Raw genomic sequence first — 19445 nt, forward strand, 5'->3', positions numbered from 1 at the left:
AATATTCTCAGGTGGAGTTGGATTTGGTTAGCTCTGCCTCAGGTCTCTGTCTGGTTTTCAACGAAAATAAATGATTGTTATATATATCAGTGAAGCATTTCTGTTTGCTTGTTTGTTTTTTTCTTTTGTTTGTTTTTTGTACTGTCTGGCAGCTTTGCAAGCAGAATTGTGATCTGAATGCACTGTGGTGCCTAACATATTTTGCTTTTACAAGAATAGCTACATAGAAAGTAGTAATATACCTGTGGCTTTTTTGCCCCCTTTTTAAAAAAATGGTTCTTTGAAGAACTATTTTTAAAAAGGTCTTTCAAGTGGTTCTTTAAAGACCCATTTTAAAGAACCCTTTTCTGAGTGGTTCTTTAAAGAACCATTTTAAATCTTTCAAAATAAAATGCATCTTAAATCGAATTAACTAGAATAGGGTAAAATAAATACAAGCATATAGACATATATTAATGGTTTATTGGCACTTTGTATTACAGAAAAAGACAAAAAGGCATTTTAACGCTAAGCACAACACCACTACTAATAATAGCATATAAGTCATTTAAACAGTAATAACTAAATATCTTTACTATACTATAAATAAATACATATAAATATTATACTATAGATAAAACAACACTTATTACATTAGAAATAGCAATACTTTCATAACAGACAATTAAACAACACATTTTCATCAGCATGTTTGCATTTTCAGTAAAACTATTTCAAGAACAATCTTTTTATTTAAATTATCAATGAACTGCAGCCTTAAGTTATGTAAGTTAAGTTTAATGTGGGACTCATGGTCCTTTGTTAGTCCATATTGGGACAATATCGGTCTCTCACCTGCACTATGCTGGCAGTCTAGGAGATATTTAATGCATTTGCCACTCTTTGCACAGCTACTGGTACAGGTGTAGTCAGAGTTCCCAAGTTGAGAACAAATGCCTCCAAAAAGCAAAATGTCTTTTTTAGTTCACTTGGATAGGCAACATTGTAGACATGGTACAGGGAGAAGACAATACCCATCGCCAATGAAATGTCCATTGTCCAGAATCATTTTTTGTCCATCCATCTGGACATTGACCTCAGTTGAATCATTCAAGGGCTTGCCGTCACTGCTGCTGAGTACGATTGTAGGTATTGGGCTGTGTGGATCCTGAAACAGGAATTAAATTCTTGAAATGAGGAGTACAGTTTAAATAAGTAAAAACAACAGGTGTCCCAATGAAAGTATAAAACTCCTGTAAAATACTGGATTAGTTCAAGACTCTCCCCATTATGCGAGAACAGCTGTGTTTACTATCTGACCTGGAAAATAAAGAGAAATATGTAAATATTTGCTGGCCAATTTTGTTAATACAAAGCAGTAAAGGCCATATGAGTGCCTTCATCAGGAGTTGAATGGGGGAACAGAAACAAATAGGAATGCACGATGTATCACCAACTGCTGGATCTGTAAGAGACATTTTCCTTAGTATTGGTTTCTTAGCAGCTATTTGACCATAAAGGCCAGATTCATGCAGTCTCCTCTGAACAGTTGATGTAGAGATGTGTCTGCTACTGGAGCTCTGTGTGGCATTTATCTGGTCTAATCTGAGATGCTGTTAACTTCCTATTTCTGAGTCTGATGACTCGGATGTATTTATCCTCAGCTAGCGGAGGTTACTCTTTGTCTTCCTTTCCTGGGACGATTCTCGCGTGAGCCAGTTGTAGTGCTTCAGTTCTTAAAGTAATGATGGACTGTCATTTCTCTTTACTTGATTGGTTCTTGCCATAATATGAATTCTAACAGTTTCAAATAGGGCTGTCAGCTGTGTACCAACCCAACTTTTGCACAACCCAACTGACGGTCGCAACTCCATTAAGAAGGTAAGAAGTTTCACAAATGAACCTTGTCAAGGGACACCTGTGAAGTCAAAACCATTTCAGGTGACATCATCATGAAACTCATTGGGAGAAGGCAAAGTGTTTGTAGCACTGTCAACAAAGCAAAGGGTGGCTACTTTCAGGAATCTAAAATACAAAACATATTTAGAGTTACTTATAATTTTTTCTTTGCTACATGATTCCACATATTGCTTCATATATTCGATGTCTTCAGTTTGTATCTACAATGTAGCAGTAGTAGTAAAAATAAAGAAAAAACAGTAAATGAGGAGGTTTGTCCAAACTTTTGACTGGTAGTGTACACATGCACACACAGACACCATCCAGTTACTCACTCTCACCAACCCACTAGTGACACATAGAAAGACAAAGACACATGTGCACACATTCACCCCCTGCTCCTCTGCGGTGTTGGTCAGCAGATGCCACTATGAACGAGCAGCAAACTGGGATGAAGCCAAAGCTGTCAGGGCTAATGAGCGGTATGGATTCAGGCGCGGAGCTCTGGGTTGAAGCCGACAGTGCGTTTATTTACAGTGCTTGAAATACAGTCTTCAAACAGTGAGATATCCAACAATGTCCTTTCTCTAAATCCCAAAAGTGGTGAAGGCGAGTTTCCCCGTGAGGTCGGTGTGCACTCCTTCCGTGTGAATTCCTCCTCCCGAAAACACCAGTGAATCCCTTTTCTCCACTCCTCCGTCCCGTACTTCTCCACCTGAGAGACGAGCAAACACAACAGTGGATAAGAAGGCTTGCCTTGCTATGCGGGTTATAAGATCACGAGCACACTTATCTACCGAGCTCCGAGTACAATCCAGCGTCGACTGCCGTCTGGACACACCGTTAAATACCTCCGTGTAGTGAGGAATGATTAGCGGCAGCTGGAGCTGAAGGTTACTCTTCCGGGTCAGAGGTCGGCCTTTCTCGCTCTCTCGGAGACGCCGCCCCTAGGCATAGCCCGACCCACAGAATAGGGAGGAAGAGAGAAAGAGAGGAAGGCGCACACACATCACAAATAAACAAGCAGGTTGTCCGGGGAGGACCGTCCAACCGTGACAAAAGCACTCCACAAACCGCCTGACAAGATGTGTGAACGGGCTGGGGAACAAGGGGTGTAGAGAGATGTGCCCTCCCCTCCCACTCTGTTTTGACAATGCTATGTTGTGTTGGTGTGTTGTGAACTGTGAGTGGTCTGGATGGGTGTGAATGTATAGAACTAGAGTTTTGTTAAAACTGGGATGGGTACGGTGGCCCTGAGAGACCAAACGGACTGCAACTTCAGAAAACACTTGCAAATAGAAAAAAACGCTGCAAAAAGAAAAAAACGCTGCAAAAAGAAAAACGCTGCAAAAGCACACACAACACAACGGAAATAGGAAAAAAGACAACGGAAATGTTTCTGGGGAGACAATAACCGGACGGTCCTGTTGCACGAACCAAAACATGTATGTATGGCTCTATCCCAATTCAGGGTCTGCAGCCTTAAAGTACGCAGCCTTAACGGTCCTCAAGGGCCGCACTCAAAGACCGCTGAGGCCGGAAGTGTGAGGCTTGTAGGCCTGTATTTTATTCTGTAATTTTTGATTCATCCAGTGTGAGTATTGATCTGAGTTCGCTAACTGAAGTTTTTAACAATTTATCTCCAGGGTATAACTCAGGGGTGGGCAATCTCAGTCCACGAGGGCCGGCGTCTCTGCAGGTTTTAGATCTCACCTTGGGTCAACACACCTGAATCACATGATTAGTTCGTTACCAGGCCTCTGGAGAACTACAAGACATGTTGAGGAGATAATTTAGCCATTTAAATCAGCTGTGTTGGTTCGAGGACACATCTAAAACCTGCAGGTCACCGGCCCTCGTGGACGGAGATTGCCCACCCCTGGTCTAGCCTCTGTCACGCTGCCCAGGTTGCCTAGCAACCATGATACTAACAGCTGGAAACGTTTCATACAGCTTTGTTTGACAGAAATGAAGGAGAACATATTTTGTACATTTGTTTCTACATGAGCTTTGTGTGATTTGATAGGTATCTGAGGCTGAGACCACAGGACTGTAAAACATGATTTTTGGGCTTCATTTCTGTACTGAACAGTCATTTAAGATTAGCTAGTAAATAACAATTAGCTAATGTTTTTCATGAGACTAAAGCCATCTCACTTTGGTAATGTAAATATAATATGGCCAATATTATATTAATCATTATTAGTTATTACAGCAGTGAACATGAACTCTGTGCCAAACACTGAGCTTCAGTAAAGATTCAAGTTACAGTTATTTATATTTCCTTTCACCCTAAATCTTCACTTAAAGACAAGTATCTGTGACAGTGTATCTATAGATGTATTATATATAAGAGACAAATATTGTTTGTTTAATTTGTTGGCATTATTACATTTGGCTCAATGCTTACATATATGTGTAAAAAGAAAATGTACGAGCTGTGATAACTGTGTCTGATAAAATGAAGAGTAGACTGATATATGAAATATTCGTTTATTGGGTGAGAAAATCAGACCATGTCATAACTGCTTTCAGTCATACAGAATAGATATCAGAGCCTTAAACAGGCTGGCTTCTGCTAAATGGGTCAAACTGGGCAGAAAGTATACAAACACATAACATCCTTATAGAATATGATGTAACACTATAGATCAACTTACCTCAGAATATATAAAGCATATGATGCAACAAACACAGCAGTGCTACTAATCCAAAATACTCAAAGCTTCATAGAACTGGAACAAACATTTATTTTTAGCTCCATTCTGCTGCTGATACATACTTTAGGTTTCTGAACATTAAACTTGTTGCTGCCTTTCATAGTGTGTAACTTGAAGGCCCTGAGTACTTTCTCCCACACTGAAAACACTGGGATGATAACATTATTTGAACATTACCTAATAAGACTGATTCAGGACAGACAATTAGTTATGTTAAACTTTTCTAGCAGTCTTTCACAAACAGGGAACAGTCTGTCTATTCTCTCCATCTGTCAGCTGCTGCTGGCTCTTCCTCCTCCTCTTACTCACACACTGCTGAGTTTGTCCTGGTGGATCATCAGGGGTGCAAAGCCTCACAGATGACGTGCAGCAGTGGGTCCCTCAGTCTGTCCTCACTCTGGACACTTGCAGTTGTCACACATGGAAATCAAATGTGTGATAAGCTGCAGGATTCAAACACAAGTGTAACTTATAAACACATGTTCATACTTTTATTACACAATCAGAGAGAAAGAAACAGAGAGAGTGCAGGACAGACAGACAGGTGACAGTCTCAGGTGTATACACTGCTACAAATAGGAGGATTTAGTGTTTGTGTTATTACGAGTGCTAAACAAGAAGAGTTCCCAGTTGGTACAGTGGACACATGTGTGACTCCTGTGATTAAAGCATCTTTCTTTCAGCTTAACGAGTGAACTGTCAGCTCGTTCAAACACACGTTAAAGTCCGTTTGGCTCGACACCACCGAACAGAGGCAGCAATGTAACATAGTTAACATTAACAGTGCAGTGGATCCTGCTTGTGCCATGATATTCAGGACTGCAAACCGAGCAGCATCACTGACTTTCAGCTTGTTGTGTTTGTGGATATATGACTGACTTTAATTATCCACAAAATCATCAGATTCTCTGTAAGATTAAGGTCGACTATCAAACGGCGTATAAATTAAAGGCTTTAAAACAAAGTAAACGCTGTACGTACAAACATCGCTAATGTCACATAAATTTGTAAAAAGTAAGTAAGTAAAATTTATTTATATAGCACATTTCACAGATAAAAATCACAAAGTGCTTTACAGTAAGATCAGACATACAAGTTAAAATTAATTAAATTAGTTAAAAGCCCGTTTGTATAAAAATGTCTTCAGCTGCTTTTTAAAGGAGTCAGTAGAGTCTAGACAGCGTAAAGACAACGGCAGAGAGTTCCACAGCCTAGGTGGCAGTGCCTGAAAAGCCCGATCCCCACGTGTTTTAAATCTAGTACGTGGGACCACCAGTAGCCTCTGACCTGAAGACCTAAGTGCTCGGGATGAAGCATGAGGTTTCAACAGGTCAGAGATATACTGGGGAGCTTCACCATGCAGAGCTCTAAAAGTTACAACTAAAATTTTAAAATGAACCCTAAAATTTACAGGCAACCAATGAAGAGAAGCCAAAACTGGAGTAATGTGTGACCTCTTGTTTGTACCAGTTAAAAGTCTTGCCGCTGCATTCTGTACAGACTGAAGGCGATCCAGAGCTGATTTGTTAAGACACGTAAAAAGACCGTTACAATAATCCAAACGAGAAGAGATAAAAGCATGAATAATCATCTCAAGTTCTGCCTTTGACACCAGTAGCCTGAGTTTAGAAATGTTTCTTAGATGATAAAAACAGTTCCGGACAAGTTGTTTAGAGTGTTTCTCAAGAGACATTGAACTGTCAAATATAACACCTAAGTTTCTGAGACTCGACTGAAATGAAGGGTCTAAAAAACTGATATGCTGCCTAATTTCTGAGAGCATGTGATCAGGTGCAATAATCAAAGTTTCTGTTTTATCTGCATTTAACTGAAGGGAATTGTCATTTAACCATTGTTTGATTTCTGACAGACAATTATTTAAACAAGACAATTTATACAACTCAGAAGCTTTGAAAGAACAGTACAACTGAATGTCGTCAGCATAGAGATGATAAGAAATATTATTGTAACGTCTGATAATGTGGCCTAGAGGGAGGATATACAGAAAAATTTGCCGGCATGTGGCCAACAGTAATGTTTTAATGTTCCTCATTATTAAACATTTGCACATAAATAAGTGACATAATATTCAGAACTGACTTTTGAAAGCTTACTCTTTGGCCGCTCCACTTCTTTGAAGTGTCTCCCAGTCCCAGTGCACTTGTTAGCTTGTTTTGGTTCGTGCAACTGGTCCGTCCGGTTATTGTCTCCCCAGAAACATTTCCGTTGTCTTTTTTCCTATTTCTGTTGTGTTATGTGTGCTTTTGCAGAGTTTTTCTTTTTGCAGCATTTTTCTTTTTGCAGCGTTTTTCTTTTTGCAGCATTTTTCTTTTTGCAGCATTTTTCTTTTTGCAAGTATTTTCTGAAGTTGCAGTCCGTTTGGCCTCTCAGGGCCACCGTAGATGGGGGGAGCATAGTGACAAAAGTGACAAAACTCAAACTGTTTTGGCGAGAAGACGAGCAATACGGGAATATTCAGTGTATCATGGTAGCACATGGCATTCATAAAGTACCGCTGTCTGACCAGAGAAATCATCTCCACCTAGATTTCACCATGTGCACTTCACGTTACTTTTCTCTTCAATCATTTTGGGCTAGAGAGAAAGTTTAAGTGGTTCCTAAAAGATGATAATTATTCTGTAACTTTACAGCCACAATTTAAAAAAAAAAAGACAATTAGGTCTGTGTCACACTTGGTTGATAAAGGGTCAAAATTGAACATGTGATAACAGTCAACATAGTTTTATGCTTTCTGGAAAAATGATTTTTTTAAAAAGTGCTCTTTTCACTGTTTCAAAGAAAACTGACTGTACTGTTCACCTTAGCATTTTTATGCATTAATTACAATAATTAATTAGCAAACTGGGCAGCTTTAGATAAACAAGTTCCTCGTTCTGCAGGAATCGTATCTTTCTTGATAAAGCCTAGACTTTAAGAAAAATGTTTACCTTATGAAACAGTTTTATTTTTAACATGTGAGAGTAAAATTGTTTAAAATGACTTATGAATTAAAAAAGCAACATGTAAAAACAAATTATTATTGTAGTGTCTTTAACCCACAACATGAAGCACCTTGAGCACAACTGTTGTTGTGCTTTGTTGCTATACAAATAAAGCTGAACAGGAGAGAATTTAATTGTGTTACTTTTATGTTAGTGAGACTGTTTTAAGTTTTAAATGCTTCTAAAATCTCGTTAGTTGCTTTGAGAAGCAATGTTTTGCTCAGATGACTCATTCAGCAACTCAAAGAACTCGCTGGTGCAGGAAATGGACCCTAAAGGGAAAAAAAACTTGCAGGAAATGTTTTGTATGTTTGCCCTTGGCCAAGTGCCAGCAGGAAGACCAACAACACCCACACAGAAGGTACCGCATAAACAAAACTCAAGGCTCTGGCTACAGATTATTTCTAAATTGGTGCAAGTGGTTGATGGTTGTGTGCTGGACCTTTTCTTTTTTATGTGATTTTCACACTCTCAGCAATCTGCATGAGAAGAGCAACTGCTGCTCTGCAGTAGTAAAAAAACAAAAAACAAAACAGTCCTTCTACAGCAATGTGGAAAGAAAGACAGCAGTCAAGCAGTTTATATTATCAAAAAATGAAACTAAATTAATATAAGTAAAAACAGGTAATCCAGGATAGTAGCTATTTTTTTTTATCCAGTCCCAACCCACTCTGTGTAACTATTACACGAGTCAGAGACACCAGCTGCTGAGTCAAACTGGCATTTGGTGGCACTCTGTTGTTACATCTCTGCTCGTGTCTTTCTTTCTGTGTGTCTTGGTTTTATGTGGGTTGGCTTTTTTAATCACTTTCTTCAGAGGTCTATGTGCTCCTTCCTGCAGCTGCTTGGTTTACTTTTTGCAGCTTGTAAGGGGGGGAAGTCCTGAACCACGTAATAAATATTATAATAACAATAGTCAAAGGAGCTTGCAAAGAAAAGCGTCTGGACTTCTTTAAGTTACTTGAAGACGTTTCACCTCTCATCCGAGAAGCTTCTTCAGTTCTAAGGTCAAATGGTGGAGAGTCCCAGATATAAACCTAGTGGGAGTATCCCCCACAGAGGGACAAAAGGACCCCCTGATGATCCTCTAATTGCCTGAGCCAAGGTGTGAAACTGGGTGTGGGTTCCAATCAGCCAGAGTTTCGGGTGAGCTCATTGTGAAACCTGGCCCCACCTTATCATGTGAATTCCTGAGATCAGATGGCCCAGGATGTGAGTGGGCGTTAAGGCGTCTGGGAAGGGATCTCAAAACTGGATTATAGATGGCAGAGAGTTGTCGTAAACCACCGCCTCTGTTCAAACATGGTCGCTCACAGTGGACATAGATGGCTTCTTTCACTCCTCTTTCAAACCATCTGTCCTCTCTGTCCAAAATGTGAATCTCTGCCAGTTCATCTTGCTACTCATGGTGGTAACTCAGCCTTCCTTGTGTTCGATATTCATGCTCCCCTTTTTTTGGGTTAACATGTTTTGCATCTCCAGTTCTCTCCAAATCCATCTCCTGCCGTGCTTGTCAGCAGCGCTGGTTCTGTTTCCACCCTAGTTCTCTTGTCTTCTTGCAAATTAAGGATTTCACACTCTGCTCTTTGGCCGACCTGCCCTCTGCTTCAATGGTGGATCTCTCCCCCCTCTGGACCCCCTGGAACCTGGATTGATCTCACTCACATAATCCACCATCCCCTGAACACTCTCACGGCTACCCCTCCTATGCCGACCGGTCTGCATCGACAAATAAGCACATGCCTTCCACAAGTACTACTTACCTCAGCCCTTTCTCTCATTTCCCTGTCCAGTGATACTTCTCTCCTCTGTTGCAGAAGTTCCTGCCTGTGGTATCCTTGTGTTCTGCGTGCCCGAACATTTCTCCATTCCCTGGTTTCCAACAGCCCCCGTTCATAGTTTCAGTTAATATCCATGCTCTTGTTTAAGATGATTATTTATGTGACTAAATCATGTAAATAGTTCTGCTCTTGGGTCCAAACTTCACTCACGGTTCCAGTTTGTATCAGATGTGAAGAATTGTGGCAGTAATTAAGAAAATAAATTCAGTCATTAGACAACAAATACACTTGGTAATTTACATGAAAAAAGCTTAGAAATGTTCAGCTTTTCTACAATGTAGAAGTCATTTTACAGGAAGCTGGCTTCTCAGCATACTGCATATCTATGATATGTCATGTATTTTCATTCCCTGGGAAATGACATCAGTTTCCACATAAACACAATGAGAGTGGCAGCAGCTTTTCTATTTATGGTACCATAAACATGAAAAATAGCATAGCTTGTCTCTGTCACTCTTGCTATTGTCTCTACGACATTTCAGGGTCAGATCTAGATGACTAGGACTACTGTTATCCAGGCAACCAAACACGTTTAAGAACACTTATCTCTGTGAAAAGATGCTCTAAATACGTAAATGGCCTGTATTTGTATAGCGCTTTTACTTAGTCCCTATGGACCCCAAAGAGCTTTACACTACATTGAGTCATCCACCCATTGGTGATGGCAAGCTACATTGTAGCCACAGCTGCCCTGCCAGACACTGGCACCACCGGGCCCTCTGACCACCACCAGTAGGCAACAGGTGAAGCGTCCAAGGCCCAAGGACACAACGACCGAGACTGCCGGAGCTGGGGCTCGAACCGGCAACCTTCCGATTACAAGACAAACTGCCAACTCTTGAGCCACGATCGCCCCGTTACATGGTGTGCAGGACATTGCTCCATGCCTTTAATTAAATGTTGCATAAAAAAAATCAGATTTTTATTGTTTATTGTTATTATATCTGTGAAGGTTCTCAGTCATCCAGGTCATCGTAGTCAAAGGAGCTTGCAAAGAAAAGCGTCTGGACTTCTTTAAGTTACTTGAAGACGTTTCACCTCTCATCCGAGAAGCTTCTTCAGTTATAAGGTCAAATGGTGGAGAGTCCCAGATATAAACCTAGTGGGAGTATCCCCCACAGAGGGACAAAAGGACCCCCTGATGATCCTCTAATCGCCAGAGCCAAGGTGTGAAACTGGGTGTGGGTTCCAATCAGCCAGAGTTTCGGGTGAGCTCATTGTGAAACCTGGCCCCACCTTATCATGCGAATTCCTGAGATCAGGCGTCTGGGAAGGGATCTCAAAACTGGATTATAGATGGCAGAGAGTTGGTGTCGTAAACCACCGCCTCTGTTCAAACATGGTCGCTCACAGTGGACATAGATGGCTTCTTTCACTCCTCTTTCAAACCATCTGTCCTCTCTGTCCAAAATGTGAACATTGGCATCCTCGAAAGAGTGTCCTTTATCCTTAAGATGCAGATGGACTGCTGAGTCTTGTCCTGTGGAGGTGGCTCTTCTGTGTTGTGCCATGCGCTTGTGAAGTGGCTGTTTGGTCTCTCCAATGTAGAGGTCCGAGCATTCATCGCTGCACTGTACAGCATACACCACATTGTTAAGTCTGTGTTTTGGCGTTTTGTCTTTCGGGTGAACCAGTTTTTGTCTGAGCGTGTTGCTGGGTCTGAAATGCACTGGGATGTCATGCTTGGAGAAAACTCTCCTGAGTTATTCTGATACACCGGCTACATAGGGGATGACAATGTTGTTGCATCTGTCTTTCTTATCCTCCCTCGCTGGTGTCTGATCTTCTTTTCTGTGCCTCTTTGCTGACTTTAAGAACGCCCTATAGATGCCCTCCAGATCAAGATCAGCCAGACCCTGCAGGAACTGGAAACCCTTCTACCCTCTCCAATCTTAGAAGAGGTTTACAAGTTTGTGGACAAGGCTCAGCGGGCCCAACACTCTAAAGGAAAAGAAAGACAACGCAGGAAATTTCACACCTTGCTTTCAAAAACACACACTCCTCATCCTGAACCTACACAACCCAGAGAAGAAAACACACCTGAAGTCAGTCAGGAGAAATGGGTTAAGAACTTTTCAGACAGGATTCTCACTGAACCTGAAAAGAGAGTATTAGCCAAAGGACTCAATTTTGCCATTTCTCCACAACAGTTGCCCATAGTGGACCTCATCACAGCCACAGAATCTGCCATACGGATTAATAAATTATCACAGACAGAAGCAGAGCAAATCAGGATGAAAGTCTCAGCCACGCTCTCCGAAACCAAACAAAAGACAAGGAGCACGAGAACAAAACTGAGTCCACAAATCCACAAAAAGAGTTCAAAACAGGGAGGCAAAGTCCAAAGAGGTCAGAAGGTCGACTCGCGAGGTGACAGCACAAAAGTCCAGTTTGGCTGTTCCGGGGGCCGGCCGTGTGGAAGACGGCGGCAGCAGAGCGGGTCCGAAGGCCGGCTGCGTGGAAGACGGCGGCGGCAGCAGAGCGGGTCCGGAGGCCGGCCGCGTGGAAGACGGACCAGGAGAAGCCGAGGCCGACGCTGGACCGGGCGACGTTGAAGGCAATGCAGAGGCCGGACTGGGCGTGGGTGCAGCTGATGCAGAGGCCGGACCGGGCGTGGGTGCAGCTGATGCAGAGGCCGGACCAGGCGACGGCTGAACGGGCCCCTCGGACCCTCCAGCGGAGACAAGGAGGTGCTGGCTGGGCTGACCTGAGCCACCAGCGGAGACGAGGCGCGGCTGGAGAGGTTCCCCTGAACCCCCAGCGGAGACGAGGAGCGGCTGGAGAGGTTCCCCTGAACCCCCAGCGGAGACGAGGAGGTGCTGGAGAGGTTCTCCTGAACCCCCAGCGGAAACGAGGAGCGGCTGGAGGGGTCCTCCCAAACCCCCAGCGGAGACGAGGAGTGGCTGGAGGGGTCCTCCTGAACCCCCAGCGGAGACAGATGCAGAGCCAGCAGGTGCGGGGACCTCTGGCTCAGCGGACGCTAACTGTAGCTCTGCATTGCCTTCAACGTCGCCCGGTCCAGCGTCGGCCTCGGCTTCTCCTGGTCCGTCTTCTACGCGGCCGGCCTCCGGACCCGCTCTGCTGCCGCCGCCGTCTTCCACGCAGCCGGCCTTCGGACCCGCTCTGCTGCCGCCGTCTTCCACACGGCCGGCCCCCGGAACAGCCAAACTGGACTTTTGTGCTGTCACCTCGCGAGTCGACCTTCTGGCCTCTTTGGACTTTGCCTCCCTGTTTTGAACTCTTTTTGTGGATTTGTGGACTCAGTTTTGTTCTCGTGCTCCTTGTCTTTTGTTTGGTTTCGGAGAGCGTGGCTGAGACTTTCATCCTGATTTGCTCTGCTTCTGTCTGTGATAATTTATTAATCCGTATGGCAGATTCTGTGGCTGTGATGAGGTCCACTATGGGCAACTGTTGTGGAGAAATGGCAAAATTGAGTCCTTTGGCTAATACTCTCTTTTCAGGTTCAGTGAGAATCCTGTCTGAAAAGTTCTTAACCCATTTCTCCTGACTGACTTCAGGTGTGTTTTCTTCTCTGGGTTGTGTAGGTTCAGGATGAGGAGTGTGTGTTTTTGAAAGCAAGGTGTGAAATTTCCTGCGTTGTCTTTCTTTTCCTTTAGAGTGTTGGGCCCGCTGAGCCTTGTCCACAAACTTGTAAACCTCTTCTAAGATTGGAGAGGGTAGAAGGGTTTCCAGTTCCTGCAGGGTCTGGCTGATCTTGATCTGGAGGGCATCTATAGGGCGTTCTTAAAGTCAGCAAAGAGGCACAGAAAAGAAGATCAGACACCAGCGAGGGAGGATAAGAAAGACAGATGCAACAACATTGTCATCCCCTATGTAGCCGGTGTATCAGAATAACTCAGGAGAGTTTTCTCCAAGCATGACATCCCAGTGCATTTCAGACCCAGCAACACGCTCAGACAAAAACTGGTTCACCCGAAAGACAAAACGCCAAAACACAGACTTAACAATGTGGTGTATGCTGTACAGTGCAGCGATGAATGCTCAGACCTCTACATTGGAGAGACCAAACAGCCACTTCACAAGCGCATGGCACAACACAGAAGAGCCACCTCCACAGGACAAGACTCAGCAGTCCATCTGCATCTTAAGGATAAAGGACACTCTTTCGAGGATGCCAATGTTCACATTTTGGACAGAGAGGACAGATGGTTTGAAAGAGGAGTGAAAGAAGCCATCTATGTCCACTGTGAGCGACCATGTTTGAACAGAGGCGGTGGTTTACGACACCAACTCTCTGCCATCTATAATCCAGTTTTGAGATCCCTTCCCAGACGCCTGATCTCAGGAATTCGCATGATAAGGTGGGGCCAGGTTTCACAATGAGCTCACCCGAAACTCTGGCTGATTGGAACCCACACCCAGTTTCACACCTTGGCTCTGGCGATTAGAGGATCATCAGGGGGTCCTTTTGTCCCTCTGTGGGGGATACTCCCACTAGGTTTACATCTGGGACTCTCCACCATTTGACCTTATAACTGAAGAAGCTTCTCGGATGAGAGGTGAAACGTCTTCAAGTAACTTAAAGAAGTCCAGACGCTTTTCTTTGCAAGCTCCTTTGACTACGATGACCTGGATGACTGAGAACCTTCACAGATATAATAACAATAAACAATAAAAATCTGATTTTTTTTATGCAACATTTAATTAAAGGCATGGAGCAATGTCCTGCACACCATGTAACGGGGCGATCGTGGCTCAAGAGTTGGCAGTTTGTCTTGTAATCGGAAGGTTGCCGGTTCGAGCCCCAGCTCCGGCAGTCTCGGTCGTTGTGTCCTTGGGCCTTGGACGCTTCACCTGTTGCCTACTGGTGGTGGTCAGAGGGCCCGGTGGTGCCAGTGTCTGGCAGGGCAGCTGTGGCTACAATGTAGCTTGCCATCACCAATGGGTGGATGACTCAATGTAGTGTAAAGCTCTTTGGGGTCCATAGGGACTAAGTAAAAGCGCTATACAAATACAGGCCATTTACGTATTTAGAGCATCTTTTCACAGAGATAAGTGTTCTTAAACGTGTTTGGTTGCCTGGATAACAGTAGTCCTAGTCATCTAGATCTGACCCTGAAATGTCGTAGAGACAATAGCAAGAGTGACAGAGACAAGCTATGCTATTTTTCATGTTTATGGTACCATAAATAGAAAAGCTGCTGCCACTCTCATTGTGTTTATGTGGAAACTGATGTCATTTCCCAGGGAATGAAAATACATGACATATCATAGATATGCAGTATGCTGAGAAGCCAGCTTCCTGTAAAATGACTTCTACATTGTAGAAAAGCTGAACATTTCTAAGCTTTTTTCATGTAAATTACCAAGTGTATTTGTTGTCTAATGACTGAATTTATTTTCTTAATTACTGCCACAATTCTTCACATCTGATACAAACTGGAACCGTGAGTGAAGTTTGGACCCAAGAGCAGAACTATTTACATGATTTAGTCACATAAATAATCATCTTAAACAAGAGCATGGATATTAACTGAAACTATGAACGGGGGCTGTTGGAAACCAGGGAATGGAGAAATGTTCGGGCACGCAGAACACAAGGATACCACAGGCAGGAACTTCTGCAACAGAGGAGAGAAGTATCACTGGACAGGGAAATGAGAAAAAGGGCTGAGGTAAGTAGTACTTGTGGAAGGCATGTGCTTATTTGTCGATGCAGACCGGTCGGCATAGGAGGGGTAGCCGTGAGAGTGTTCAGGGGATGGTGGATTATGTGAGTGAGATCAATCCAGGTTCCAGGGGGTCCAGAGGGGGGAGAGATCCACCGTTGAAGCAGAGGGCAGGTCGGCCAAAGAGCAGAGTGTGAAATCCTTAATTTGCAAGAAGACAAGAGAACTAGGGTGGAAACAGAACCAGCGCTGCTGACAAGCACGGCAGGAGATGGATTTGGAGAGAACTGGAGATGCAAAACATGTTAACCCAAAAAAAGGGGAGCATGAATATCGAACACAAGGAAGGCTGAGTTACCACCATGAGTAGCAAGATGAACTGGCAGAGATTGGCAGGCAGTGCTGTTTTAAGAACAATCCAGATGATGGCCCGGAAACTAGGAACCTAGTTTCCTACTTTCTATGAAACTAGGTTTCTAATGATTAGTTTATTAGTTTATTACCAGGCGTCTGGAGAACTGTGAGACTTGTTGAGGAGGAGGTCTCATGTTTTTTGTATTACTTTTCCCTGGAACACTCTCTCACAGTCTGTTCTCTAAAACCTAAAAGAGAATTATGGATTTGATCACCTGGTCTCTGAATGCAATTGAAACCCCTTCTCAACGAGAAGTTTGGGCTTGGGTGAGCCTGAGTGCTGAAGATATCTACCTATTCGGAACCATGGTGAAAGGTTTGTAGCTTGAACCTATTCGCTGGAACATTGAAGACAATATAATTACACAGCAAGCAAGACACGAAGTAGGCAAAGTTCTTCATGTTTCTCGTGCACGGGAGAGAACCTGACAAACGCCGTTCCTTCGCTTGACCCCAGTTGCTCTCGTCCGCTCCCCCGTAACACTACTCTTTTATTGAGGTTACATGAATATGCATAGGTTCATTAACATACGATGTCTACATACAAACAAAGAGTACCTTGCCTGTGTGTGTGTGTGTGTGGGGGGGGGGGATCAGAGGGTGACCCCATAAATGACTTCCCAAATTTGCTGGTCTGGAGGTCCAACAGTTCATCTAAATAAAAGGCACTTAACCTAAAACAGATATAGCCACGTCTATCCTGCCATAAAACAATAAAACAAGGTACGACCTCTTCCCATGCTCCCAGGATGTAGGTGTGCGAATGCACACCAAGCCTTTGTAGCCTGCTAAAGATCACACATCCTATCACTACACAATTGATTATACACCTCTAAGCATATATGGTTAAATATTTCTAAGCATAAATGACAATCAACAATACAAAACCTAACACATGGTAACAGGGTTCTGGCTAATCGGAGCTGGCTTGGCCCTGACTTATCGAAGAATTAAGAAAGCGGAACCGGCTGTTCGAAACCCCACAAGGCTGCCCGCTGGGATTGGAACGAGGTGAAGAGGCGTGAGTTTCTCAAAATGGGCTCATTGAGTGCAGCACGGATAAAATCTTGGAAAGGCTACGGCTGCTGTGAATACTCAGAATAACATCTCTGAGCGCAAATTGGATGACATCTTGGGGAGCTCACTGTGGTCGTGAGTTCTCAGAATCGGCTCTTTGAGCACAAGAATGACAACATCACAGAGTGCAAGTTTGATAACATCAGGCGAAGCTCGCAGCTCTCCAACGGGAGATTTTGAGAGACCAGTGTCAGAACAGCTTTGAAATTCATATGAGTTGTTCGCACTAAAGTAAAAAAAACACCATCACTTCATGCGGATACCCCTTTGGCGCCAGCCTCTAGGCTGGAGCAGAACAACAACACCCTGATAATGGACTGTGTTTAGACTGTTCTTCCGATTCTATGCAAGGCCACCTGGGTTGGCTGGAAGACTGTTTACTTAGCCTGGCAGGGCAAAGGACACTGTCTCAGCTGAACTCTCGACACATACACACACACACACGCACACAGACATATATACACATGCAGACATACACTCATCCCCCCTCCAAACGCCTTCGACGCTTATTCCCTTCCGATGCTGACGGTGGATCAAGGAGACCTGCGCACAGGCTGTCTCTCACCCTTTACCCACCCCTGTTGCTTGTCATGTGTTTCTTTGGTGTATTAAGAGTTTTTTCATGTGCTATGTGCAGAGGTGCTTTTTGCTGTTCTCAAACTGATCTCCCTGTTGGAGCTCAGTCTGGGGGGAGTTATTTTTTTTCTCTTTATCTTTCATCATGTGGTGCATTTTCCATTGTTATATCTCTCTGACCTGTCGTCCCCATGTGATGTTTTTGTGTAAAGTATGTATGGTCGGAGGGTAAGATGGCGCCGCCATTGCGTGCAATAGGTCGGCAGCCTTATGAAATTTCCCCTTGTGGGACTAATAAAGGTATATCAAATCAAATGTAGCCATTTAAATTGGCTGTGTTGGATCAAGGACACATCTAAAACCTGCAGGGAACCAGCACTCGAGGCCTGGAGTTGGACACCCCTGCTGTACACAAAATGTACTACACGAAAGTCTGAGATATCATTTCAGATAATAGTCAGTCTACTCATAATAATGGTGGTTACATACATGTATTTATATTTGTCTTAGTCAAAATGCAGAAAGCAAACTGAGTAACTAATAAACGGAGTAAGTAAATAAACTGAAAGAGGCACAATGATTAACACAGACAAAATGGCGAGGAAAGGAGAAGCGACAGGAAAGGGATGACTTATTCTAAAACACAAAGAAAGAAGAAGAACTAAAAACGACAGTAGAAAGAAATTTATATTTTATCAGGGCTTGCTCTGGCATTGGAAAAAGAAAGAAACCATGACTCCTGCAGAGTTTGGCAACATCTGATTAGTTTACACACTGGCACATCATTTTTGTTTTAGTCGCCAGATTTTGCTCTGTGAACATTTGCAGAACTAATACTCTGTGACTGATATTTATTAAATCGAACAAGCTTTAGTAATGTACAGAATTATCTATACAGGGTGGGCCATTTATATGGATACACCGTAATAAAATGGCAATGGTTGGTGATATTAAAGTCCTGTTTGTGGCACATTAGTATATGTGAGGGGGCAAACTCCTCAAGATGGGTGGTGACCATGGTGGCTATTTAGAAGTCGGCCATCTTGGATACAACTTTTGTTTTTTCAATAGGAAGAGGGCCATGTGACACATCAAACTTATTGGTAATGTCACAAGAAAAACAATGGTGTGCTTGGTTTCAACGTAACTTTATTCTTTCATGAGTTATTTACAAGTTTCTGACCACTTATAAAATGTGTTCAATGTGCTGCCCATTGTGTTGGATTGTCAATGCAACCCTCTTCTCCCACTCTTCACACACTGATAGCAACACTGCAGGAGAAATGCCAGCACAGGCATCCAGTATCCGTAGTTTCAGATGCTGCACATCTCGTATCTTCACACCATAGACACTTTCTTTCAGATGACCCCAAAGATAAAAGTCTAAGGGGGTCAGATCAGGAGACCTTGGGGGCCATTCAACTGACCACTTTCCAGGAAACTGTTCATCTAGGAATGCTCGGACCTGGCACCCAGAATGTGGTGGTGCACCATCTTGCTGGAAAAACTCGGGGAACGTGCCAGCTTCAGTGCATAAAGTGGGAAACACATCATCATGTAGTAATTTCAAATATCCAGTGGCCTTGAGGTTTCCATTGATGAAGAATGGACCCGCTATCGTTGTACCCCATAAACCACACCAAACCATCACTTTTGTTGTTCCAACAGTCTTGGAGGGATCCATCCAATGTGGGTTACTGTCAGACCAATAGCAGTGGTTTTGTTTGCTAACTTCACCATTCACATAAAAGTTTGCCTCATCACTGAACAAAATCTTCTTTGTGAACTGAGGGTCCTGTTCCAGTTTTTGTTTTGCCCATTCTGCAAATTTTGTGCGGCGATCTGGGTCATCCTCGTTGAGATGCTGCAGTAGCTGGAGTTTGTAAGGGTGCCATTTGTGAGTAGCTAATATCCGTATCCGCTAATATCAATAGTCGAACAAGGGATGTTCGACTAATGCCACTCTCCAGTGATATGTGGCGAGTGCTACGCTGTGGGCTCTTGCTGAATGAAGCTAGGACAGCCGCCGATGTTTCTTCATTAGTGACAGTTTTCTTGCGTCCACATTTTGGCAAATCCAACACTGAACCAGTTTCACAAAACTTAGCAAGCAGTTTGCTGACTGTAGCATGGGAGATGGGTGGTCTCGTAGGGTGTCTTGCATTGAAATCTGCTGCGATGACCCGGTTACTGCGTTCACCAGATATCGACACAATTTCGATCTGCTCCTCACGTGTTAACCTCTTCGACATGTTAATGGCTGTGAACAAAGAGAAACTTGTAAATAACTCATGAAAGAATAAAGTT

At 43.4% G+C, this 19445-nt stretch overlaps 1 long non-coding RNA gene across 1 annotated transcript; it reads right to left on the minus strand.

The window, feature by feature from the left end:
• Nucleotides 1-442: 442 nt before the first annotated feature.
• On the minus strand, nucleotides 443-9709 carry LOC113009187 (uncharacterized). Its single transcript, XR_003270127.2, has 3 exons — nucleotides 9364-9709; nucleotides 2676-5041; nucleotides 443-2593 (listed from the first exon to the last, which is right to left on the minus strand). It is a non-coding gene; the product is annotated as an uncharacterized LOC113009187 (long non-coding RNA).
• Between the last annotated feature and the right edge of the window lie 9736 nt (nucleotides 9710-19445).

The sequence above is a fragment of the Astatotilapia calliptera genome, chromosome 17 (genome assembly GCF_964374335.1).
Source record: "Astatotilapia calliptera chromosome 17, fAstCal68.1, whole genome shotgun sequence".
In the NCBI taxonomy this organism is placed as follows: domain Eukaryota; kingdom Metazoa; phylum Chordata; class Actinopteri; order Cichliformes; family Cichlidae; genus Astatotilapia; species Astatotilapia calliptera.